The sequence below is a fragment of the Corvus hawaiiensis genome, chromosome 24, assembly GCF_020740725.1.
Source record: "Corvus hawaiiensis isolate bCorHaw1 chromosome 24, bCorHaw1.pri.cur, whole genome shotgun sequence".
Lineage (NCBI taxonomy): Eukaryota > Metazoa > Chordata > Aves > Passeriformes > Corvidae > Corvus > Corvus hawaiiensis.
The window spans coordinates 7,598,925-7,614,971 of NC_063236.1; positions in this window are offsets into that span (position 1 = coordinate 7,598,925).

Below are 16,047 nucleotides of genomic sequence, written 5' to 3' on the forward strand. Positions count from 1 at the left end.
TTAAAATCCACCTTGCAAAATCAGGTCTGGTAGGTATTCACAGGCATAACCATCCCACTAATAGGAGGCCTAACTGAACAGTTGTTCTGGTTCTTTGTCTAATCTTGCTAATTTATAATTAGCAAGAGCCCATAACGTAAAACAGCATTGGCTTTTGCCACTAACTGGCCTGGTTTTATCAGGTTCTGAACTGGAATTTTCATAAAGGTTGTCAGGTTTTCAGCAGCAAAGTTTTACTTAAAAACAGTAACCAAGGATACCAAATTTTTTTTTATTCTAGAAACAGATTCTTACTTTCTGGGGCTTTTAGGAGTTTGGCTGACCAGATTACTTCTGCCAAATATAAATTACCTCCTTTCTGCTTTCTGCTGCTTGATGACAGATGTTATATTTGAGGCTTCACATAATATCTGGGTGAGGTTTATTTTGTTCCATGAAATGTTTCCACAGGACTTGGAGGTTTTGTTCACTGCTGCTTCGAAGTATTGGCAAGATGTCCTGTCTTTTTCATCTAACGGGCAGATGTTATTTAGGTGAGAATCCAGACCTCCAGATTCTCAGTTTATTGTTGTTCCACTCCTGCAGCTGCTCTGTGGTGAGAATTTCACCATGTCAGTAAAGTTTGCTTTGTTTTCCTGAGGATGGAGCTGGCACAGCTCCTATAGCACGGAGTCCTGTGCAGAGGAGATGGCTGGAGGCTCATGGAGGCGTCTCCTGCATAAAGAGTAGTGTAGGCAGCTTCACATTTACCCCCAGGATGTCACTGTGAATCATGATTTGGGTCCTGGTCTTCTCCAAGGTCTTCTACATGCAGTTTCCTGCCATGACTTAATGTTTGATGGGTTTATGTCTGTCGTTTATTCAGAAGCTAACTTATTAAATTGCTGTTCACATGGGAGAAGGCCCTTCACATTATCATAATAAATGGATATGTAGAGCTCTGGCCTGTCAGGTAACTTAGCAATTTTTTCTCTGTCTTCTTTTCAGTCTTTCTGGCAGCTCATTATAATGTGTCATGGTTTTGTGTTTTACATTAAAATCTTCTTGTGCATCTGATGAATTGAAGTCTTTAGTCATAAAATGGTAGGACTCTGAAATTTTTAGACAGAATTTGGAAAACTTTAGGTACTTACTCAGAAACAGTAGAAGTTAATGATATATGTGAATTATATACATGAATGAAAATAGACTGTTTCATACTGCACAGACTGATGCTGAGGAGAAGAGAAGGATATGTGGTTTTAAGGCAAATCTTTGTAGCAACATCTCATGCAGTTCCATCTTCTGTCAGATCTAGGCTCATTCAGCATCCTAATTTCAACTAAACATTGTCCCCTAATGGTTCACTGGACACCTTCTCAGACCCTAGAATTATGAAAAATTACATGGAAGCCTTCACTTACTGCATCAATAACATTTTGACTGGTGTCATTCAGGTGGAAGATGAATCTGTTTTATATCCTTAGTGACATTTCCCTATGTACGTTCTTCATACAACCGTGAGGAGAATACTGTCTGCACTTTGCAAGTGCTGGCGTGGAGTTGGTGGTCATTTTGCAACTTCTTGTTGCTCATTTTCTCTTTGTATCTCATTTAAAGGTTATTTGGTTTGTAACAGTCCTTACAGCTGTCTGTCACTGGGAGCAGTATTTGTTTACTTGTATTGACTTTTCTCCAAGGATAAGTTTGGAACTTAAGTGAAATGTTTTAACTGTACTTCTTGATGTGGTTTTGCTGCTTTATCTATTTTCCTCTCTGTTTTATAGCCTCTGTGGTAGAATCACAGAATCTCCTGTGTCAGAAGGGACCCCACAAGGACCATCCAGTCCAGCTCCTGGCCCTGCACAGGCACCCCAAAATCCCACCCTGTGCATCCCTGAGAGCTGTGTCCAAACGCTCCTGGAGCTCTGGCAGCCCTGGGGCAGGGCCCATTCCCTGGGGAGCCTGGGCAGTGCCCAGCACCCTCTGGGGGAAGAACCTTTCCCTGCTCTCCAGCCTGACCCTGCCCTGGCACAGCCCCAGCCCTTTCCTGGGTCCTGTCCCTGCTCACAGAGAGCAGAGACAGGTGCCTACCCCTCGTGAGGAAGCTGCAGACCTCTGGGGTCTCCTCTCAGTCTCCTCCAGCTGAACAAGCCAAGTGACCTCAGCTGCTCCTTGTATGGCTTCCCCTCTAGATCCCTCATCATCTTCTTGTCCCTCGGATGCTTTCTAACAGCTTTAAATCTTTCCTGTATTGTGGCACCAAGAAGTGCCCCAGCACTTGAGGTGAGGCCACACCAGCATAGAGCAGAGCAGGATAATCCCCATCTTTGACCTCCCAGGACAGGGATGTCTCTCCTGGCTGCCAGGGCACTGCTGACCGATGTTCACCTTGCTATGACTAGGGACCCCCAGGTCCCTTTCCACAGACTGCTCCCCAGTCTGTCCATACGTCCAGGGTTGCCCCATCCCAGGTGCAGAACCCAGTACTTGCTTTTGTTAAACTTCATACAGCTGGTGATTGCCCAGCCCTCTAATTTGTCAGGGTCTCTCTGCAGAGTCTCTCTGCCTTCAAGGGATTTGACAGCTCCTCCCAGTTTAGTGTTGTCAGCAAACTTACTCAGTATGCCTTCAAGTCTCCTGTGTCCCAGTGGTTTACGAAGATGTTGAAGAGAAATTAACCTAGGATGGAGCCCTGCAGATAGCAGACTTTGGGAAGAATTTTTTTTTTTTTTGACAGCTGTGTCATCAAAGAAAGGTTCTTTCTGACTCTTTATGATGCTGTGCTGGCTGCTTTGGACAAGCATAAAAAGTTAGGTGAGGTAGAATCAACTGCAAAACAGTTTGCTGAAGTCTAGCAGAACAGCAGAAGGTAGAATATTTGGCTTGACATTTAAGCCTTCATGTTAAATTATCCTGTTAGGAACTTAAATGTTGCCATGGAGTTGAGGAAATGGGACTGGGCAAATCCTCCTTTGAATGCTCCATTTTTTTCACCAATACTTGTCTTTTTGTAATGGATTGATAATCCAATTTGTTGCTTTGAGTCCTGTGTTCCTGTTTGGGCAAAGACATCTTTGTGTGCAAGCTGGAAAGGCATCCTGCTGAGTTTTGCAGCAGAGAATGACCTTGTTATTGTTTCCATTTCTCTGACAGAGTGAGGACCCTGCCAGGATAGGGCAAAAGCTCCAAGTTTTTTCTTTCCAGAGGTTACTGCACCAGCTGTCTTAGGGCTGATGGGGGAAGTGAAGGACAGAGATAGCTTGATTTCCTGAAGAACTGGAGTTTATGCACATGCCTTTTCTGTCAGTATTGTGCAATAATTTTTAAGCTTGGTGGCTGTCTCAGCCAAGTTTGAATAGGCAGGTGGCTGGAAGTTCCAGGAAAAGCCATTGTTCTGAGTAAAATATTCCAATAGTTGCTCCACCTAGGGAAAGAACCCAGCCTTGGCTAATCATCCTATGCTGGGGTCCTACGCCTGAAGGAGGCAAGAAGGAGGAGAAAAGCCTCTCCAAATCTGCAGGAAAGCAGAGTTCATGAGTTCTGTTGCTCTTGAAACAACTTGTTTAACTCTCTTATCTTGACATTGTACATAGTAGTCTAATGTAAGGATATTGACCTTTTGGACTCTCTCCCCCATAGAAAAAACTTCAAAGAATGAAGGTGACAGTAAATATTGCCCAAACTCCTTTTAATGCAGGTGGTGGGAGGGTTGGGAGCAGCCCCCAGACAGGAGGTGACTGTTTCCCCAGGAGCCCCCTTTGAGATGAGGCTGGGCTCATCTCAATGCAGCAGGGACCCACAGCAGCTTGGGGATGTCACCTTCAGCAGTCCCTGTGAGTTCAGTTCCTCCAGAGGTGGGGATTTGGACTGTCCTTTGCTCCCATGCCAGCAGGGCCCTCTCGCTGCTCAGACAGTGTTGCCTTGTTATGGGAACTACACTTGACCACCTTGACAGTGTGGCCACCCTTGGCTCAGAGTTATATCCAGATATGAACTTGGCTTTTGAAGAAGAATAAATACTTCTTCTCTGCAAAAAACTGTGACAACAAAGTTCTGCATGAAGGACAATGTCAGAGGTCTCATGCTCAGCCCAGAATAAAACAGAGCCAAGCTCTTCCCAGCAGCATGATACTCCACCCATTCAATTGGATTTCCAGGACCCAGGCTGGAGAAAGAGATGGAGGTATATCAGCAATCTCTGAAGGACAACTTTTGGGGGATTCAGATTTCAGTAGAGAAGACAAAAGTACAGCTAAGCAACAGTTCTGGTGATTCTTTATCAGCCGTTGATCCTCTTTTCATTCTTTCTGTTCCAGAGTTCTTAAAATAGCCTAACTAATGCCTCCAGAAATTCTAAATAAAATATTTTCTACATAAAAAGCAACACTTACTTATTTCAAGTATTTTCAAATAGATATGCTACACAGCAATGCCAAAAGCAGAGAAATTTCAATGTATAATTCCTAGTTTTGTAGCTACTTTAAAAAAATTATTTGGACTTGGTTTTCAAAATTCTGTAGAAGTTTAAATGTCCTAACTCAGCACTTCTTAAATATGTCTTTCTTGCTAGTAAGTAAAATCAATCTAGTGTAATTCAACAGATTACATGCAGGCAGTTTTATTATTTTCAGATGTATTTAGAATGATGTGAAGCTTCAAAGAAAACATTTTATTACTACTCTTCATCACTATGCTGAAGCTGATATTGACTGCACCAGCATAACAGGGTGTCCCTCCATAATTTCTTCCTCAGTCCCTTTCTAATCCACCAGAACTAAACCCCAGTAGGCAATCTAATATTTTTGTTCGTATTTTTTAGTCCTGTACTGAAATAGTGGAGAATGGAGGAATGCATTCCCTTTGTTCTGAAGAGGCAGGAAAATTGTAGACTTAGCACTTGAGATAAATAAACTTAGCCCTTGAGAAAAAAAAAAAAATCAACTTGGTTATATTGTCTGGAGATCAGCCATGGAGTTTGAGGCAGTAATATCAGTATAAAAATGTGACCTAGGTTTCTGCTGAAAGCAGAAGCATTTAACTACACCAGCAATACACATCACAAGGCTTCACCATATCCTGTCTGAAGAATTCTCTCCTGGCACAAATTGCCTTGTGTGAAGAGTTGCAGGTGAATTATTTTTGATGGATGGCCAGCACTGTGAGTACATACAATTCAGACCCCATTTTAGGGCAAAGCTTGAATTCAAATGATGGATCCTTTGTATACTGATCATGTGCCCTGGGCTAAATCTGTTAACATGTGAGCAGCTCTAAATTTTGCTGCTGGGCATTTTGTGGTTTCTGGGTGTGCAGTAACAGCGAAGTGGCTCCTCTGAATTCTGTTCCTCCTAGCTGTAAAATTATAGCAATGATGTGATGGCTAATTTGAACATTAATATTAGTATTAAATTATCTGTAGTGTTTTCCACTGGGTTCTTCTAATGTTATTTTCATTTTTTGCCATTTAAATTTTGATTGCTTCCAAGCAGTTTCTAGATGGAAGCCACAGTACTGCAGTGCAAAAAGTGTAATGGTAAAGGGTTTTAGTGAACATTACTGTGTAGAATTTCTTACTGCAGAGGAAACTGAATCCTGGAACTTTTTGGACTGAAAGACAGGAAAAACTGAAGGCCCAAATGGTATTGAGTAATTCTCAAACCACATATGCTTCCCTACATTGTTCTGGACAGTGGCTTCATGCCAAGCTCCTCTCAGCTCTGTTCAAAACGAGTAATGTAAAACCCCTGAAAAGCTTAGCCCTCCTTTCCAGATTCTATTTATTCTACTACGGCAGCCTTGATTTAAGATGAAATGGATTCCTAGCTATTGGTACCATGAAAGGTCTCCACTGAAAACTTAAAGAGATTTTTTTTTTTTTGTCTTATTCAGCAAAGTTCCAAATCTTCCCTTCCTACCACAATGACTGCAGAGTTTAGCACCAGGGGACAAATCAGGCGTCAGAATGTCAGCATGCAAATTACGGGTATTCATGTTGCAAAACAAATATCCTGCTGAGAGAAAGTCCAGTCAATCCTGATCTTTTTCCCTTGCAGGTGTGCAGTGCCATAACATTGTTCCCACATACAGACACAAGGCTTCTGTGTTCAGCCAAGCACAACTCCCTGGACATGGGCTGTGAAGTGACAAAGCACCTGCTTTATCGCCCCATATATTCCACCTATATCTAAAACCCCACAGAAGTCAGAGTTTGAAGGCCTGTCTATAGTTTTTGTTGGCAGCCTGACGTTCTCACCTGACATAGTTGCAACAACTACAATTGTTTTACACTCAGCAATATTCTAATGTTCTTCCCAGCTAGCGGGATGCCACAATGTTTTCCTGGCAGGGCTTGCTGCAGAAACCCAGGCTGCTCTCCCACTGCACTGAATTAGAGGATACAGATCCCCAGACATGCACATTATCATTGCTGATGGTGCAGTGTGCATATTGTTGTGATTTTATTCCATATTCCCTGCTCTGTTGTGCTTTTATTCACATGCTACCCTTGTGCAGAAGTAGCTGCAGAAGACATAAAGCAACTGAGGAATCTCAGTGTCATGTAGAGCATGGCAGGAGCAGTTCTTGGGGCCATGCATGGCAGTGTGTCCCTCTGCACTGGGAAGCTTGGAGGAAGGACCAGATAAACCACTTAGGTAAGGGCATAGTCTGGGGACATTTATTCTGCTCTAAAAAACAGTGCCAGGCTGGTTGTGGAAAGATGACTCTATCTTGGCTTAGGCCTGGCTCAACAACCCCTTGATGGTGCTACTCTCATTGTGTTTTCTACCTCAAATTAGGAAAGTGTGGAAGAAACATGGCAAGGAGGAAGATGCTCAGTAGTCTCTTGTTTTTGTAGCAGAACTCTGGGGGGGCAGGGGGGGGGTTCCTCATTCAGACTGGTGGCAGCTACTGCTCAAGGGAATGCAATGCCAGCCTGCACATGTGCTTCACTGTGGCTTTCCAAATCCAGCCATGTTTTTGTCACCCCCACATGAAGAAACCTGTAGGGAACAGAACAGCCTGCCAGTGTGAGCACACACCTTTCCAGAGCCAACAGCACGAGTCACTCTGTACAGATATATGATGACAGATAGGCTCCAGAGATTATAATCTTCTCTGGTCTGTAATGTTGTGTCTTCTTTGAGGTAGGACATTGCTGTGCAATGCTTGCAGGGGAGGGACTCTACCGCATTTGAGGTCTTTTCAGCTCAACCTTACCTTGATTACTTTTTCAGCAAAGGCTGAAATTTGCCCCTCTGTTGTGTTATCACAAAATCTTGTGTTAGTTTCTCACACAGAACTCTTTGCAGAACAGATGTCCTAAACATCTGCTGCTTGTAGAATACAGCAACAATTACAAATATGAAAAGGATTTTTCTGTCTTCCAAAGTTGCACACACATACCTGCCTTTCCATGAAAAATATCCATAATCCTATGCCGAAGGGCCCGGCTCTTGGGAATGCTTTAAAATGTCCTAGAAATTAAAACCACACTAGACATGGCTCAAGCTCTGGTCCCAGCTGATTGCCGTGACTCCCTCTGTGGCTCCCTGACAGCAGTAGGGGATCAGAATCCCAGATAGACACCTGATAGAATATGTAATGTGTTTGTGGCAGATTTGCAAGTAGTTTGGAGCAGTTTGTGCAGAAAAATTCGTGTTGCCAGAGGTTTATGTCCAAGAAAGAAGACAGAGGAATCCTGTAGCTTTATTCATGAACAAAGGGAGAGGCCATGGGGCGTTTCTCCATGGAGTCTCTCAGATTGTTGGAGGACACAGCCTCCTTTTTATCTTAATTTTCCCAGCCTCATCAGCCTCTCCCTTTCCCCACTGGCTGAGGACTTGGAAGGTACTTCCTGATCAGCCTACTTTATGTCCCCCTTAATATGCACCCCTCCTTTTGTATAACATACGATCCGTGATCATTAGAATTAGCTTCAAGTCCACCCTGGGCAGAGAAGGTAATATTCATAACCCTAATAAGTCTTTGTTATTCTTCCCAAAGTTCAGAAGTTTAGCATGACTTTGGCTGAGCAGCAGTCTATGTCAATTAGTAACATGTTCTGAAATTGACGGTTTTTCCCATTTCTTCCTTATCTACAAGTCTCTGGCCTCACCCACAAGCAGATTCACACAATATGTTTGTGAACATTCATCTTTTTCAAGTTAAATAGTGTTGAGCAAAACTACAGACAGTAGAACCTACAGAAGTTCCTAGGTGAATATATAACCACCTTAAACACAGGTATTTGTTCAACGCGTGCAGCAAAATGCCTGAACGGCCCAGTAACTGCAAAGGTTTTTTTCCGTGGTCATTATTAAAGAAATGATTTAATATTAATAATCTCTGAGTCTACTGGGCGTTGCACTCTGCTCGGGGCACACGAGTTTACACATGGGTGCAGTGAAAGGCTTTGCGCGCTGAGAGGCGGCTGCGGGAGGCCGGCGGCTGCGGAAGGTCGGCGGACGCCCCGAGCAGGCCCCGGCGGCGGGCGACAAACGGAGCCCGCACCGTGCCCGGCGGCACTACCGGCGCCACCCGCCGCCGTTCGGCTCGGGGCGGCTCCCGCACGGCCCCGCGCCTGCGCCCCGCCCGCGCCGCTGCCGGAGCCGCTGCCGGAGCCGGAGCCGCGCGGGGCGGGCGGGGGCAGGGGTGGGTCCGGGCCGGGAGGCGGTGGCTCCGCGCGGCTGAGGCGGCCGAGCCGCGCGTGCCCAGCCCGGCGGGCGCAGCGCAGGCGCCCGGGGCCGCCGGCGGTGGCGGCCATGGAGCGGAAAGGTGAGCGCGGCGCGGCCTCCATCGCCCCGCGGGGCCCCCGCAGGGCTCGCCGCCCTTCACGCCTTTCTCTCCTTCTCTCCCTCAGTGCTGGCGCTGCAGGCCCGGAAGAAGCGGACCAAAGCCAAGAAGGACAAGGCCCAGAGGAAGTAAGTGCGGCCGCGGCTCCCTTCAGGCGGCATCTCCCGCCGGCACCGCCGCCTCTTTGTTCCCCCCGGCCCTCCCCGCGGAGAAGGGGCTGCCGAGCCCGGCGGCCCGGAGGGCGCTCGGCGCCGGGGGAACGTGCGAGCCCCCGGGGCTGGGCGGGTTTTTAACGAGAGTTAACCGAGCGCACGTTTCGGGCGCAGGCAGCAGCGGAGCCGGCGCAGCGCGTGGCCGGCGGCGGCCGTTTTGCCGCCCAGCTCTGGCCGCCGGCCCCTCTCCGGGTCCGGTCATGGCTTCTTGGGCTGCACGGGGAACGGGAGCCTCTGCCTTCCCTGCTTGTCCCCAAAGCCCGACCATGGAGTTGCGGTAGTGCTTAGGGATTGGGCTCCGGGTGGTGGTCTGCCCTTGCAATCTCCCCTTGGCCGTGGGTTGTACCCCGGCGGGAGTTGTCAGCGTCCTCTCTCTGCCGCCCCCGGGGCACTTCAGTAGCCAGCTTCTCTTGACTCTTCCCCCTCTTGACTCTCTTTCCCCCTAAGATTTTTTTTTTTTTTTTTTTTTTCCCCCCCTTAAATCCTGCCGAAAGAATGCCGTGGTGTGTTGTTTACTTCGTTCTTTAGCTTTGATGCTCTCGTGTGGCTTCTCTCCTCCCGCAGGAATGTCACGAGTCTTTATGTGTGGGGAACTTTTGGAGGCAGATGTAAAAATTAAAAGAATTCAAGTAAATACTAAACAATGGCTTTCAGCAGGCTGCACTAAGTGCTGTGTTCAGTGCTGCTCGTGGATTCCTTTGTAGAAAAAGGTGATGTAAGTCTTGGAGCTGGTTCTGTGGGCTCCTTAAAATGCAGCTTATTTCTATAAAATCTCTGGTACCTCAGGATGTTTTTTACTCGAAGGTGTCCAGGAACCAAAGGTAGTAAGTAAGGCTAAGGCACTGGAGGTGGGAGTCAGAGGGTTTTTTCTTTAGGCCTAGAGTAATGCTTTCTCAGTCACTTCCTCAGACACATCACAGGGATTTAAAATATTTTTTTCTTGTTGCCTCCAGCCAAGAGTCAGTGGTTTGGAGATGGGGCTTTTGAAGAGTGAGGAGCCTTAACCAAAGTATTTGGGAGATGTGTGTTATGGTTCCATGCTATTCTGTACATGCTCCTGGTATTTCTTGAAGGTAGCATTAGGACAGTTTTTGAAATGCTTTCCTCCTTCTCTAATTTCTGTATGAATAATCCATTGTTTAATCCTGTATGTGCTATGGGGTTTTTTTTCCATCGCTAGCTGCAGACCACCAATACTGACTCTGCCAATAAAGTCCACAGTGTAGCTGGGAAAACTGATTTCTGTGTAGATTTTGAGGTTGCTGAGTGATAACTTCAGAGCTGGCATGTTAGGGGCTTTTTATAAATCTTTTTTTAACCACATATTCAGGACAGGTTAAATGCACTGCTGGTTAGCTCTTGATTTTGCCACTAACCTTGATTGGAGTGCAGAGCCATGCTGTTTGTCAAATGCTGTGTTTATATTCTTACACTGCATGCTTCAGCTCTGTTCTCTGGTACCATAAGTTTATTGGATTGTACCTCAGAAATTAAAAAAACTTTCACATGCTTTATGCTGTGCAACTAAAAGAACTCAGTGTCAGCCTCTAACTTTAGGTACAGTTCCACAACATTTATTCTATTTAAATACAAAGCTGCTCTAGTTAAATCTTCTAAAATAGGCTTAACTGGGTTGTTTCGTAAAATCTATACTTGAAACCACATGGAATGTGCTTTTAATATCTGATGTTCCATGATAGTTTAGGTCACACATGAAATTTTTTCCTGTAATATATTTTTTCTATACATTTGCAGTAAAAAGCATGAAACAATGATTTTAAAAGGTTGAATTCAGCATTATGAATTATTACGAGTAAGTATAAAAATGCAGAGAATGTTCTGAAGGGATTTAAAACAATTGAAAATATCTTTCATTTTAGAAATGAGCTACGCCTGCTTTAAGTTTACCTATAAACCCAATATCACTCGAAACAGAACAAAAGAAACCACTTGGAAAGGTTAAAAGAAACTGGAAAGTTACTTATTTTTTTTCATCATCCAGTAGTTAACATTGCTACATTTTTGGTTCAGACAAGACCAGTCTAAACTGACGATTTACAGAAACACCTTGGAAATATTAATTATGGTTCTGTGTGTAAGCTTTTTTATAGGAAATTAATATATGTTTTTGAAATTAATATATATTCCTATAGGAACGTCAGCCACTTCCTTAATTTTCTGCAAATTCAAGATGATCCTATTTCTTTCATTCCTTCCTGTCTTAAAAGTTTAATTTTACATCAGTGAAGTAGAGAATGCATTTATCCTGACTCTCTTCTGTAGAAAGAGAGCAGGCAGAGTTTCTTGGAGTTCTGAAGGTGAGTTAACTGTATTTTCCCAATCCAATAAAACTACCCCAAATCTTTTGGTAACCTGGAAGATTCATTAAGCCAGCTGTCTCAAATGTTTGCTCAGGAAGCTTCTACTTGCCTTGCCTGCTTGGTGGTTCCATTTCTGCCACTGTCAAGCTGGGAGGATGTCCTGGCTGTGTACCTTTGTTCAGGTCCCATTTCTGTGAGAACTGAGGAGCAGGGCAGGGACAGTGACAGGTGAATGCCCTGGAGGGACAAAAGACAAGCTGAGATACAGGGACATCCTGAGTTCTCATATTAACTGTCACTGATTGCTTTGTGGCCTTGAGTGAAGCACTATTTTCAGTTTCTTAATTTCACTTATTTTCCATCCGAAAAGGCAAGGAATTAGAATTAAAATTGCTTTAATCTATTTTTGGTAAATGGCAGGCCTTTTCCTTAGTGTTAAGAATGTCAGGAGATCTGCATGCCAGAAGTAGTTATTAACAAAAGTTTTGTAGGTAGGTTCCTGCAGATTGTGTTGCTGCCCAAAGGTAGCTTTTCCAAAAGTTATCTGCGGAAGAATGCGATGTATTAATTTATCATTTTTTGAGGTGTGAACATCCTGGGTGCTCACAGTCAGTTGATTCCCAAAGGCACTCAAAAAAACCTGTCTTTAAAAAAGGAGCCTGTAGGCTTGCAAGTATTTTTTCATACCAGAGCTTTAGTAACTTCAACTGTAAACTCTCCAGACAGCAGTATCTGATGAGGTGCATTCAGGTAGTTGGTTTTGCCCAATTCTGCATTTTTGACAAGGCTTTTGCAGTTCTTTGGAGCAGTTACTGTGTCTTTGGGGTTCATCATAGTGGACAGATGTGTTGGATGTAATACTTGCCCTGAGGAGGGAAATGTGCAGTGCTTTCCTGGGAACACTTCTTTTACTAGTTTTCTTTGTATTCTCTGTGTTCCGATGTTTCACGAGCTGTCCAGGATGGGGATGTGCCAGGAGGAAGGTGTGATGGGTGTGCCAACAGTTCAGCCTTTCACCCCTGCTTTGTGCTCTGCAGGTGTCCCTGCACAGGTGTGCTGGGAACGTTGTAATGCCTTGGTGCAGAAGGTTTAGGTGTCTGTTTAGGAAGCAGAGCAGGCTAACAGGAGATCATCAGCTGGGTTTTTTTGAAGACCCCGAGTGCTGTTTGGATGGGAAGGTTGCTCCGAGTTAACTCTTGTTCAAAAGTGATGCTGAAGTACAGCTTCTGTCTGCTTGCATTTGGAAGAGATTCATGTTCATAGAATGATTAAGGTTGTAAAAGCCCTCCAAGATCATTGAGTCCAACCTGTGACTACTCCCCACCTTGTCAACCAGACTGGGGCACTGAGTGCCACTTCCAGGTGTTTCTTGAATATCTCCTGGGATGGTGACTCCACCACCTCCCAGGGCAGCCCTTTCCAATGTTTAACAACCCTTTCCATGGAGAAATTCCTCCTGAGAATTCCTTCTTCATTACCATACTCTGTAAAAGTGCATTGTGTGAACAAAAGCCTAATACACAAGGCAAATCTGGTGTTTACTTCAGAACTGTGCTCCTGTTTGAAAATACAAGCTTCTGTTTGAACTAAAATACAAATACAGTTGTACTTTACGGATGTCTCTGGCAATATGTAATGCAATTGGGCACTTGTGACTGTTAGATCATAACTGCTAGTAAAATATTGCGGGTTTTTTCTGTCTATGTTTTGTGTTGCAAGGCCTTAGAAGTGCAAACTGTTTTCTTTGTCCTAGGAGAAAATTACTCCTTTAGTTACTACTGAGATTAAGAGCCAGAATTTAAAAACTAGTCTGAAACACCCATCCAGATTCAAAGCAGTTAAAGAAACAGGAAAGAGACTGAAGAAAAATTTGTATATTACAGCTCATTTCTCTGTAATGAAGAAAATAACTGTACTACATAGAACTAGGCTACAGGTCTGTATAATATGTAGGTGGTGGCTGTTTCAGTAGCAGACCCAAATGAGAATACCGTTTCATCAATTCAGTGTTCATTTCAGGAAAAGTTGGCCTATTCATTTATAAAACCACTAGTTCTATGTAAGGGATGTTGAACCAATTGTGCTTCAAAGCAGAGCATTTTATTACTGTAAGCATGAATATCTCCAAAAGTAGTGGCAGCCATAAGGTATGTGGCTTGTTCTGGAAAATGTGCATGATCTGAATTTCTTCCTGCTAATTCTGCCTGCACTGGTGAATTTAATCATTTCTTACAGGCTTTACTGAGTGGGAGGTATTTTTTCACAGGACTTTGAATAGATCCTCTGTCTCCCTCTACTCCTGCAGGGAAGCAGTGGCAGAGCTAAGTTAGTAGTCTTGCTTTCTCCCCACTTCTTCCCAAATGCCTGCAATATTCATTATTTTCAGTGCTTTCCTGGGAACACTTCTTTTACTAGTTTTCCTTGTATTCTGTGGAATTGCAAAGATAATTCTCTGTGTTCTGATGTTTCACGAGCTGTCCAGGATGGGGATGTGCCAGGAGGAAGGTGTGATGGGTGTGCCAACAGTTCAGCCTTTCACCCCTGCTTTGTGCTCTGCAGGTGTCCCTGCACAGGTGTGCTGGGAACGTTGTAATGCCTTGGTGCAGAAGGTTTAGGTGTCTGTTTAGGAAGCAGAGCAGGCTAACAGGAGATCATCAGCTGGGTTTACGAGATTATTGTTACCTGAAAATCTCTGGCAAGACTCTTGCCATGCAGTGAAGCCTCACTTCTTCCTCCTCTCTAAAATTGCTCTGAAGAGAGACACAGTTGGTGGTTTTTCCATCTGTGCAGTCTGGGGAGCAGAAAATTCTTAATAGGATCTGATAGTTTCCAGTTTGTTTTTGTATTGTATCACTTCGGTCTTTGAGGAGCCCCAGAGTTCTGACAGCTCTCTCAGGTTCTCCCTCAATTTCTCCTTCAATATTCAAAGCTTTGCCTGGGATCAGGATCCTGGATTATGTTTTCCTCACTTGTCTTCCTTAAGTATTTTGAATATAAAGTTTAAGGTAGAGTCAGAATGCATTGCCCTCGTAATTTTTTCATTCAAATACAGAAGTGATTATCAGACCATGACAGGACACAACTGAAATCTGCTGGTTTCCATGGAAGTTCCTTGGTTTGTGATAGCTGGAATAGCAGACAGTTCTACAAACAGCTTGTTAAGTGCTTGTGTGGGGGAGTGGGGATGGGAAGCAAGAAACCTGATTGCCTGTTATTTGTGTTTTAATACTGTTCTCATGTGAAAGCCAGTACTTGTCTTCAAACTGAGCTCCCACAGATCTGCTAATCAAAAGTATGTCTTGGTGCCTCTGAGTGCTGTTATTGAAAAACTAAATGCTTGACCATCTCCAGTCTTGTTTTAAGTTCTTGACAGGGGTATTCTTGTAGCTCTGGGATTAGTGCTCTATAGCAGCAAGTATTGTGGATCTGCCCTATTGGCAGAAAACACCAGTTATTTACTCAGAAAAATAGGGATGCAACAGTGAATAAGTTGCAATAATCAGAAAATAACGTGGATTGTACACTCCTAAGTCCCCCACCATCTGTGATTTATAATTCCCCCAAAACAGGTGGAATTTGAGCAGAAAGGTCAGCTGCATACAAGCAGGGAAACACTTTCATCATTTCAGACATGGATTCATCCTGAAAGTTGTGTGTAATCAGTTACCATATTCATTGAGCATGAGGTTTGCCAGCAGATCTGTGTGTGAGCACACTGGAGGCTGGCACCAGCAGCACTCATTCTCACTAGATGTGTCTTAACATGATCTGGAAATTACAGACACACTAAGAAATAGTAATGAGATGCAGCCTGCAAGCATTCTTCCTTAAAGAGACATTGTCTCCATTGCACAGATGTGGAAATGGGAGAGGGATTTTAAATCCTGGCTTTTCACCATGCCATATGGAGCTTTTTCTCGAATGAAGACACAGAATCCTTAAGTGAGATCTTGCTGTAGTGGGTGCAGAGCCCAGGAAGTCATTGATCGGGTGGTTAAGGTGGAAAGAAGAGTCGTGGGGTGTGTTTGCAGTACCTTTATCTGTGGTGCCTACAGTGGGAGCTGGATTTGTCATTTGTCCTGCATTCACTGAATTGAGTTCTGCTTGGGGGCGTTTCATGTGTGTAATTTGAGCTCACCAATAAGGGATGACACTGTTTATAAAGACTGTGTTGCAGGCGACTTAAAATTAGGAAAGCATTTCCCTTCAGTTTCCTGCAGATGGGCGTCATCTTTGCAAATATCAAGGGAGAGGCAAACGGAGAGAGAGAGGAGTAAGGAGAATATCTTTTTTTGTTAGTATGTATTTAAGGATGATGGGTGTGACAGAAATGATTTGGCCTAAAAGTATGTTGCCTTCCTTGCTTGAGGATGGAAGGAGTCTGCTTTTGTATTTATTTAAGGCAAGTCGTTAGGTAGCATGGACAGTATTCCTGCTGTTTTAGGGACAAGGAAGAGTACATCTTTTCTGTCCAAAATAGAGTTTTGAAGTCACTCTTAATACTCTTGAATAAGAGAACCAAACACCTCCTTTCAAGTGGTTGGTTTTTTTTTTTTTATGTAAGTTATTGGAGCAGAGAAAACACGCTCAGAGTTTGATGGTGAGGTTGAGGGTGGGGACTTGGCTGTGTGTCAGGTAATTTCTAGAGGGCACCCTTTCTTCACTGCAAATCCATAAGAACCCACATTGTGTGACTGAGATTTCTTAATCATTTTTTACCTTACTTTTAGTGTGTGGAC